Raw genomic sequence first — 11,275 nt, 5'->3', positions numbered from 1 at the left:
TTGTGTTATTTTCTTTCCCTTGGAAGCTAGTACTCACAATATTGTGATTTAATTTTGCATTACTTTTTTATTTGAGTTGTTAGTTTTTGTTGCAGAGAAATTTGAACCCATAATCACTATACCAACATTATATCTCCAATTTTGCGTTACTTATAAGTATAATTTGTTAAGTTCCTAACATTCTGCTAGATGGTTTTCCCTTAATATGTAAATGTATATGTAAATGTAGTTTTCCTATGTTTGTTTTGTTTTAAAATATCTGACTCCTATATATGTTTGATGGACAGGGATGTGGAGGTATCACCATAAAGAAAACTAGTCAAGCATTAGTTAAGTTCCAATGATTACTTAATCCATCATGCTTTATTTTAATTAATTAATTAATTTAGGATTCTATTTTAATAAATATTATGTTTACTATGTATATTATATAATATAATATTATTTCTACTCTTTTTTATAAGAAACAAGTTATAATGTATTTTACATTATAATTTGTTTCTTTTAAAATAGGAACAAAAATATGGTGTAAATTACTATGGGAAGAAAAGCATGGTGTTAAATATTGTTGTGTTATTTTCTTCTACAGTTACTATGGGAAAATAACATGGTGTAAATGTAATTAACATAAATATGGTAAACCTTTGTGTATTTATGTTGATGTTATGAAATAGGCAAAGGCAGTTGCAAAGGTGTATTGGGAAGATCCAAGGGAGAAGTTGTGTAATGCTGTAGAAGATCTTCACTTGGGCTCTTTTGGACACACTGAACAGGATGTTCATATTGTAAGAACTAGTACTCCATGTCTGAACCTATCTCACACTGAACATTTAAATTGTATATTTTAAAATTTGTGGCACTGTTGGATTTGTGTTTAACGTCAAGATTGTCTATTACCTTCATACAGTCCATACTATTGCAGGCTATTTATGTTTAATAAGTATTCATTTCATGTTTCCTGTCAATGCGGTTAATGGAGGACTTTCTTGATCTTTACTAGAAGAAGCTTTAGTAGATGGTGAGAATCTACGACGGTTCGTAGTAGACCGATGTACAATGGCGAGGTAAACTAAGACGGTTATTAAAGAACGTCTTAATATACTTGACTTTCTATGACAGTTATAGAATAACAGTTGTACATAAGTTGTTAATGCTTGCACATACGACGACGATTTTTCCAAATAACTGTCTTAGTTTCAGACGACATTCTACATCGGTTCAGTAAAAATTGTCGTAGAATACGTAATAAAATAGCAACATTCTAAGACGATTATTTAGATAACCGTCTTAGTTTTTGCAACCTTTCTAAGACGGTTATAAAGTAAACGTCGTAGAAAGTTCAGTTTACAACGACGATTTTTTAGAATCGACGTAGTATTTTTTTGGTATTTTACGACACTCATTTTTATGACGATTCAAAACCATTGTAAAATGCCTGATTTAACCATCGTAAAAAGTCTTTTTTCCAGTAGTGCCAACATCGTCTTCAGACTCCTAGCCCCTACAGGTTATTGGTCAGAAACCAGTGTCGTGCCCCCTTTGCTTTCTAGATTCCAAGATTGACGACTCTACATCCCCACCAACCCGATTGGTTCTTACTCAATGGATGGGGCAACCTCCGGAAGACACCACCTGGGAACCATGGCTCGAACTGCGCGACGCTTACCACCTTGAGGACAAGGTGGTGTTTTGGGATGGGAGTATTGATAGAGATCCACAGGATCCCAACATAGCAAGGCCCAGAAGGGTAGTCACTAAACCAAAATACCTGAGTGATTATGTAACCTAACAATGGCTGTATGACAGAAACAACATGTAAGGAAGACGCACGCACGATGTAGCCAAAGAGCACGTGTAGGTAGTTAAATAATAACACGTGTAGTTAGTTGAGGTTGTTAGAAGTTAGTTACTCCGTTAGAGTTAGTTAAATCGATTAAGGGTCGTTATGCATGTAATAACTCGCAGTATATAAGATACTGCATGAACATGAATAAGGTGATGCAAAATACTTGTTTCGATCAACCCATTCTCAAGAGGTGCCTTGCCTCGAATTAAGGCAATCATCTTCTCTTCCTCATTGCTAACAGAAAACTTACATTTACTTTTCCCAAAGAAATTGAATGTTGGTATAAATATTTTTTGGTGGGGGTATATACTATGTACTCATTTAGGGGTTTTGTTTGTTTCAATATAAAACTTTGTAACACGTACAAGGTACCCCTTGTACCTTATTAATGAAATCTTTAATTTGCTGAGAAAAAAAATGCAAGTTGTCCACTACTACAAAATCAACTTTCTACATCGGTTAAAAGTGTTGGATCAAGTGGCCTCGAATAATTAAGAAGGGGAGGTTGAATTAATTATTAATGAAACTTTAGTAATTAAAAAATTTACCCTTCTTAGGCTTTTACTATAATGATAAGAAAGTGAATAACAGAAATAGAAACTTAACCAAAAGTAAAAGTGATAATTAAAATGCACAGCGGAAATTAAAGAGTGTAGGGAAGAAGAAGACAAACACAAGAGTTTTATACTGGTTCGGCAACAACCCGTGCCTACATCCAGTCCCCAAGCGACCTGCGGTCCTTGAGATTTCTTTTCAACCTTGTAAAATCCTTTACAAGCAAAGATCCACAAGGGATGTACCCTCCCTTGTTCTCTTTGAACAATCTAGTGGATGTACCCTCCACTAGAACTGATCCACAAGAGATGTACCCTCTCTTGTTCTTAGTTACAACAACCCAATTTGATGTACCCTCTACTTGTACCAGAAAGGATGTACCCTCTAATGTGTTAAGACAAAGTTCTCAGGCGGTTAATCCTTTGAAACTTTGTGAAGGGGAAACAAAAGAATTCTCAGGCGGTTAGTCCTTTGAAATCTTTTGTTTTAGGGAAAGGGAAGAATCAAAAGAATTCTTAGATTGTGTCATTTTGAATTCTTTGACAAGGGAGAAGGGAGACACAAAAGAATTCAGGCAGTTAGTCCTTCGTTCTTTTGGAAAAGGGAGAAGAGAGACAAAAAAAGAATTCAGGAGATTAGTCCTTGGCGAATTCTTTTTGGCAAAGAGAGAAGGGAATGAAAAAGATGAATAACACACTTTTGTTTTCAAGGTTTGGAAAACCAAAAAACTTTAGAAAGCTTTTGGCAAAGGAAGAAGAAGAAGAAATTCAAGAAGATGCTTAAAGAGATTCAAAGGTTGTAAAGGATTGTAAATAATTGTTTAAAAAGTGATAGAAATGCAAGTCAAGGTCTTGCTTTTATAGACTCTTCAAGTTTGGTCAAGAAAACCATTAGAAGAGTTATAACCTTTAGAAAAACTTGAAAACCATTGGAAGAATTACATCTTTTGATTTTTATTCAAAACTTATCACTGGTAATCAATTAACAAATCATTATAATCGATTACACAAAGCATTTTTGTGAAAGGATGTGACTCTTCACAATTGAATTTGAATTTCAACGTTCAAACACACTGGTGATTGATTACCAAAATCTTGTAGATTACACCATTTTGAAATTAATTGGAACGTCGTAAATTCAGTTTGAAAGCTTTTGAAAACAAACTTTGCTACTGGTAATCGATTACAGTAAACTGGTAATCGATTACCAGAGAGTAAAAACTCTTTGGTAAAAGCTTTTGTGAAAACTTCATGTGCTACTCAATGTTTTGAAAAAATTTTTAGTACTTATCTTGATTGAGTCTTTTCTTGATTCTTGAATCTTGATCTTGATTATTCTTGATTCTTGAAACTTGAAACTTGATTCTTGAATCTTGAAATCAAATTTCTCTTAATTCTTGAATTGTTCTTGACTCAATCTTGAAATCATTCTCTTGGGCTTTTTGTCATCATCTTTGTTATCATCAAAACACCTTGAATCAATCTTGATTCATGACTCAATCTTGATTCAATCATGAAGCTTGCTTCTACAAAAAGCGCCTTTCTACATTGGTTATCACGCGTCATTGTAGCCGGCGACGTTGAAACACCCGTGATTTTCTACATCGGTTGTCCGACCGTCTTAGAATGGCGCGGTTCAAAGACGGGTCTCAAAGCAAACCCGTATTAGAATTCTGACCATTCTACATTGGTTGTCTTAATAATCGATGTAGAATGTATGGAATTCTACATCGGTCTTTGCCATGAAACGTCATAGAAAGCTACCTATGGTCAAGCATTCTACATCGGTTGTCTTAATAACTGATGTAGAATGTCTGGAATTCTACATCGGTCGTTACCTTGAAACGTCGTAGAAAGCTACCCATGATAAAGCATTCTACATCAGTTTTCCTAATAACTGATGTAGAATTATTAATTTTTTTTCCTTTTTGTTCTTGAATGGCAATAGCAATGCAAATATAATTGTAAGATTCATTTAATGATTCCTCAAAATCCAAACACAAATTTCTCTTAAACCCTATCCTTCAATTCAAATATTCAACATTCTCTTAAACATAATTTGGACTAAAAGCCAATCTAAACACGAAGATTAAAGTTAACAGAACATCACAAGCTCATCCAATCCAAGTTGGCAAAAGCAAAAACCCTGCATAAGACTCTCCCAAAAAACAATCTTTCACTAGTTTACATTAAACTCGTAGCATAAAAAAGCCTTAGCTTTGAACAACATGCAACAATAAAACAACATAATCTCAAACTGCAGAGAGGCACCAACAACCAAAAGAACAAGTCATTAATGTGGTACACCAATAAAAATCTAAACAGAGAAATAAATCATTTTTACTATAGCAGATAGTGCATCATCAAACCTCTTTTTTTCAACCTGTTTCAAGAAATTTTATTTAGTAGCTTAATTCAATATTAACAATAAATATAATGTCGTCTAACAGTGTCTAGAGTCTAGTGTTAGTGGGAGAAAGATGAAGATAAAGCTTGCAAAATTGTTAATGATTGTAAATAAAACTGGTTTGTTGCAACTTGTAAATTAGTCATTAGAGCTGAAACTATAGTATAAAGTCACTAACACTAGTTAATCACATCAAAATCAGAAAGACACTGATAAAATTGGCAACATAATAGTACCTATCACACTTAGGCTTTAAACAACAATTTAATCTTTAACTACTCTATACGAACCTCAATTTTTTCAAGTGCATTTGTTGGTTCTGGAGGTGGGGTTTGTAGCTTGGACTGCCCTTTGGGTGCAGAAGTCAATCCCAACTTGTCTCTCTGCTCCAAGTGATTGTCCTTTCTCCTGACTGGATCATCTGCATAACACAAACCGCGTTATGCCAATGGTATAACAATAACAACAACAACAAAGTCTAAGTATATAAAATATTATAACTAAATTATAATTTATAATAAACATGTATTTTTAAATTTATAAAATATTGTAACTAAATTATAAGAAAATAAATCATCTATGTATATAAAATATATTGAATTTTTAATTAATAGTTTAATTTTTAATATAAATTTATTTTTAGCCAAAATAGCTAAGTGGTTAAAAAAATTAAGAAAGATAACAATAAAGTAGCAATAACAGGCTCTTCAAAACCCTTAGGATAGTTAGATTTCATTATATGAAGGTATTAATGTAATAACAGGCTAGCAATTCAGCGATACTTCTCCTATTTTTTCAAGCATATCAATTTATATATTCCTATAAAATCTAAACATACTCTAAGAATCATAGATTCAAAATCAGTATGTTTCACCTTGAAATTTGAAATTAACAAGCTAATGTAACCCAGAATCCAGATATCTAATGTAACCCATTAGGTTATAGAAAAACATGTTAAGGATCACGTGAAAATGGGAAAGCAAACTTTTGACAAGAATCAGACATGATTGCCACACTTATAACACTGAGAAGCATGCGACATTAACAAGCAACTTCAAGTGTCAGAAATGAAAAAGTTAAAAAAAATGAAGAGCATTAAGTTAAAAAAATAATACCAGTCTCCCAACATTTAAGTAAACTTAAAAATATAATTTGAAATATTTGAAAAGGGCATCCTGCCATTTATCTGTTGGATCGAATGGCCTCAGAATAATTAAGAAGGGGGGGGGGTGAATTAATTATTCCTAAAACTTTACCAATTAAAAAATTACTCTTTTAAGGCTTTTACTAAATTGTTAAGAGGATGAAGAGTAGAAGAGAAACCTAACAGAAAGTAAAAGTGGAAATTAAATGCACAGTGGAAAGTAAAAGAGTAAGGAAGAAGGAAACAAACACACAAGAGTTTTTATACTGGTTCGGCAACAACCCGTGCCTACCTCCAGTCCCCAAGCGACCTGCGGTCCTTGAGATTTCTTTCAACCTTGTAAAAATCCTTTTACAAGCAAAGATCCACAAGGGATGTACCCTCCCTTGTTCTCTTTGAAACCCTAGTGGATGTACCCTCCAATAGAACTGATCCACAAGAGATGTACCCTCTCTTGTTCTCTGTCAAACCCAAGTAGATGTACCCTCTACTTGTACCACAAAGGATGTACCCTCCAATGTGTTAAGACAAAGATCTCAGGATGTTAAACCTTTGATACTTTGTGAATGGGGATACAAAAGAATTCTCAGGCGGTTAAACCTTTGAATGCTTTTGTATTAGGGAATGGGAAGAATCAAAAGAATTCTCAGACTGTGTCGTTTTGAATTCTTTGACAAGGGAGAAGGGAGACACAAACGAATTCAGGCGGTTAGTCCTTTGTTCTTTTGGAAAAGGGAGAAGAGAGACACAAAAAGAATTCAGGCGATTAGTCCTTGGCGAATTCTTTTTGGCAAAGGGAGAAGAGAATGAAAAGATGAATAGCACAAGTTTTCAAGGTTTAGAAAACCAGAAAACTTCAGAAAGCTTTTGGTACAAAGAAGAAGAAGAAGTTCAAAGAGATTCAAGACTTGCAAAGGATTGTAAGAGATTGGAAAAGTATTCAAGATTGAAAGAATGAATTTTTTAATTAAAAATGCAAAACAAAGTCTTGCTTTTATAGAGTCTTCATGTCTGGTCAAGAAGGCCATTCAGAAGAGTTATAACTTTTAGAAAAACTTAAAACCCATTTGAAAAAGTCAAAACCTTTTTGAAGAGTTACATATTTAGATTTTTCAGAAACAAACACAGGTAATCGATTACCAAATAAGTGTAATCGATTACACAAAGCTTTTGAGTGAAACAATGTGACTATTCACTTTTAAATTTGAATTTCAACGTTCAAGGACACTGGTAATCGATTACCAAAACATTGTAATCGATTACAGCCTTTTGAAAATATTTGGAACGTTGTAAATTTAGTTTGAAAACTTTTTCAAACTCATTTTGCTACTGGTAATCGATTACAACAATATGGTAATCGATTACCAGAGAGTAAAAACTCTTTGGTAAAGGTTTTGTCAAAAACTCATGTGCTATTCAAGGTTTTGAAAAAACTTTTTAATACTTATCTTGATTGAGTCTTTTCTTCATTCTTGAATCTTGAGTCTTGAGTCTTGATCTTGATTCTTGAGATCTTGAGTCTTGATTCTTGATTCTAGGCTTTCTTCTTGAGTCTTGAATTCTCCTTGATTCTTGAACTCTTGACTTGTTCTTGATTCACTTGAGATGTTCTTTGATTCACTTGAGTTGTTCTTTGATCTTTTGAGCTTTTTGTTCATCACCTTTGTCATCATCTTTTGTCGTCATCATTGTTATCATCAAAACACCTTTGAATCATTGTTGATTCATCATGAAGCTTTGCTTCCACATTATCGGCAACTGAGTTATATCTGCATAAAATCTAAATATATTATGATTATTTGTATAAATTTTCTGCAAAACAAAAATAACACATTTTGAGGCTACACTGGGCTAAAAGATAGAGATAAACACTCCTTCGAAATAAAAGGAAATGGCCAGTTTCAATATCAAAATTGAAAATTGAGTAATAATAGTGTTGGGAGGTACCTGAATAACTTCATCTAGTAGATTAACATCCAGTACACTTGGAATGAGACCATTACCAATTCCTTGGATTTGGTGATCACCTGAATATGTACAAAATAGTCATGACTATTTTACTAAATAAAGTATTCTAGAATTCCAGAAAAAATTAAATAAAATATTCTAAAATACTAAAAAGCTTTCCTTTATTATGTAATCCACCAAATAAAATATTTGAAAAATATTAAAATCTTACACGTCATAATATTAAAAAAATTTATTTATAAATATGGTCAATAAATAAGTATTAAAAAAACATTTATTAAAATCATCAACCTTACAAATTTTCATATTTAAAAAAAATTAATCTTTGATCAAACAACCTTAAAATTTATTTATTTTTTTACTATGATTCATACTATACAAATTCTTAACCCAACACCATTTCGACAATTAAATTCAGAAAATAAGTCAAAGGTAATTATTTAATTGATATCATTAAATATATCTTAATTGCTATTTTTTTCTCCAAAACTATTCCTATGAAAAAAAATCTAACCAACATGGTGAATGTGTGCAAATGGTGAAGTAATTATTGCAGGGTGATCATCCCATTTCTAAAGATAGGCTAGGCCAAGGTTACCAAATCAAAATTCTATTGATAATGAAAAATAACTTTTAAAACATGAATTGTGAAGCTAATTTTTTAATCAAGAATCATATAATTTGTATTGAATAGTAAAATTCAATGATAATGAAAAATAATTTTAAATATATTACATAGAGGATATGTGGTGTTCAATGCAAACACGCATGAATAGTACTCTGCCATGGTACACAGTAAAAAACTTACCTTTGATCGGCATGGCATACTGAAAACTATACCTTCAGCTATTCCATAAGGATTTCCATTCCTATATACATGGTATTGCAATTGGCAGCTTTGTTATTGAAATAGTAACTCAACAAATAAGAAAATAAAAAGATCAAATGTATAAATGAAAGCTGGACATGCTTAAATTTGCAAGAAAAAAATGGTTATGGGACCTTCAATTGAGCTTTGAAATGACATATTCAAGAGAAAATTTCAATTTGACTACAACTCCAATATTATTTTAGTATGCATTAAAAGAAGCAGAAAGCAATAAATAGGCACAGCATGCAATTTCAAGTTTACTCATAATACTGATAACAACTGGAGCTTAATTAGTTTAAATGGATTCTTAGCCTGTTAGCCACAAAGGAAAATGCTGACAACAACTACAATAGCTAGTATAATATAGAACTAATAGAAGCCACTTATCTAGCTAATCCAATCCCTATGTAACTGGAAAGAGAGTTGCATAGGGATATAAGTAAAGATGAAAAAAAATTAAAAAAAACAAAAAAGCCAAGACAACATATAATTAAAGAACTAAAAATAAATAAAAAAATTCAAGAACTAAAAACAATTTTTAAAAAAGTTTAAGGAATAAATCCAAAGAAATATTATATGGTTCCTCGTCATATAATCTAGAGTTACAAGGTCTTAGTTAATATTTGTCTAAGACATTATTTTTTAATCTATGTATCATAAAAATTAATAAGAGAGAAGTTTCACATTCTGCTTCTTTTTATCTGCCATATTAGTTGCATTCAACTTGCAAATAAGAGAGAAATTACAAGTCTGCAAACATACTCATACTCCTCTGGCATGTTTTTCTTGATTTCTGCATATGCCATAGCATCACACACCCCTGTGTTTATCTCATCAAGTGCACGCCATTGTATCTAACATATAGATAGTAAGTCAAAATGTGTACATTTGTCAACCTATTTCTTGTGAAATAAATAACATGATTGTACACAACCATAAACTTAAGTATGACACTAACCTTGGGAAATCCAATAATTGGAGTGGCAGTCAGAATTGTTCGTTCCAGTGTACTAGTCCATATCTAGACAAGAAGTTACATATATCACAAATCATCATTCCCTTTAATACTTGCTTATACATGTTGTTTAGCAAATTCACTATAAATGATATATAATCATTGACACTGGATCACAGTTCAACATAAATGTTATATGCAGATTTAGAAGACAATGCCTAAGCCATAAGTGTAAAAGGATAGTTTTCAAGCATCAACTTTGTTTGAGCATTGAATTTCAAGGGAAAAGGCAGAGTTTGAATCTATACAATAGATAATGCTTACAGAAGTAACCCGTTCTGATTTGAGACACTTTCCAACAAACTTGGCAAGCTTCTTTGAATAAAGTTCTCCAGCCTCACTGTTATAACAAATTGCATAGTGTTCTAGGTATTCATCCAAATATTGAAAATGGTTCTAATGCCAGATATCACATTAGAAAAGAGAGTAATGAAGCAAGAATTCAAGGATAGAGGAGTTAGAACTATTACACCATTTCAACCTTGCAACAAAGTCCTTGAATTTATTATCTAACTACCTTTGTCTTCCCTCAGAAACCAATTGTGCCAGATACAAACTCTTTTCATCGTGCACTACATCCTGCAACCTACATTCCACATATACACCAATGATAATGAGGAAATGATTAAGAGACAAATAACATTAGGACAACAATGTATGAACTAAATGAAGAAACATAATTAAAGGAACTAAAGTCAACAAGTTTTGCTGGGCCATTCAATCCTAATTGGCATACATAACACCCCACAAGCATGTTTTTAGTAGACCTTATAAAACAGTGTAAACAGAATTATGTCCCTTGGGAGTATTATGTTGGGACACTGAAAAACATAGGGACATTAAGTATGGTATTTTTTTTCTTTACATAAACAGCCAGACCCGAAAATGATAATGTTCAAACATTATTGATGCATCCAAATGTCACATACAAGAACACTTTACAGCTGCAGGGTTTGTTAGACAATATAATAGAACCAAAAAACAACATAAAATGAACACCATGTTGAGACACTGAGGCTCACATCGAACATTAAATCTTCCAAATTTTCTAATTTCTATCACTACGTCCATATAATATTCTTTCTCAACACATGAATTGCACAATTGAAGACCAGCACATTCTTCAGGTATACTATATAGCTAACAATGTTCTTGTGCTGCATTTCTTTCAAGAGAGAAATCTCACAATGGCGGTGTTGTGAACCCCCTTATCCTCCTGCTCGAGGCGAATCTTCTTCAACACGATGGTCTCATTGGTGACGTGGTCGCAACCCTATCTTCTAAACCTTTTTGTACTGCAGAAATTCACAAAATGCACACATACGCAGAGTAGAGGGAAAGAATCGAAACTCAAAAGTGAAAGTGAAGCTTCAAAACGCAGTGCCTTTTACTAACCTGTTCCATCAAAGAAGCTCTCTAAGTTCCAACAATCACCGGAGAGAAAAAAGAAAAAAGTAGATGACTGAAGAG

Source organism: Glycine soja, chromosome 14 (assembly GCF_004193775.1).
Source record: "Glycine soja cultivar W05 chromosome 14, ASM419377v2, whole genome shotgun sequence".
NCBI classification, from domain to species: Eukaryota; Viridiplantae; Streptophyta; class Magnoliopsida; order Fabales; family Fabaceae; genus Glycine; species Glycine soja.
Note: the sequence above shows the minus strand (reverse complement) of the source record.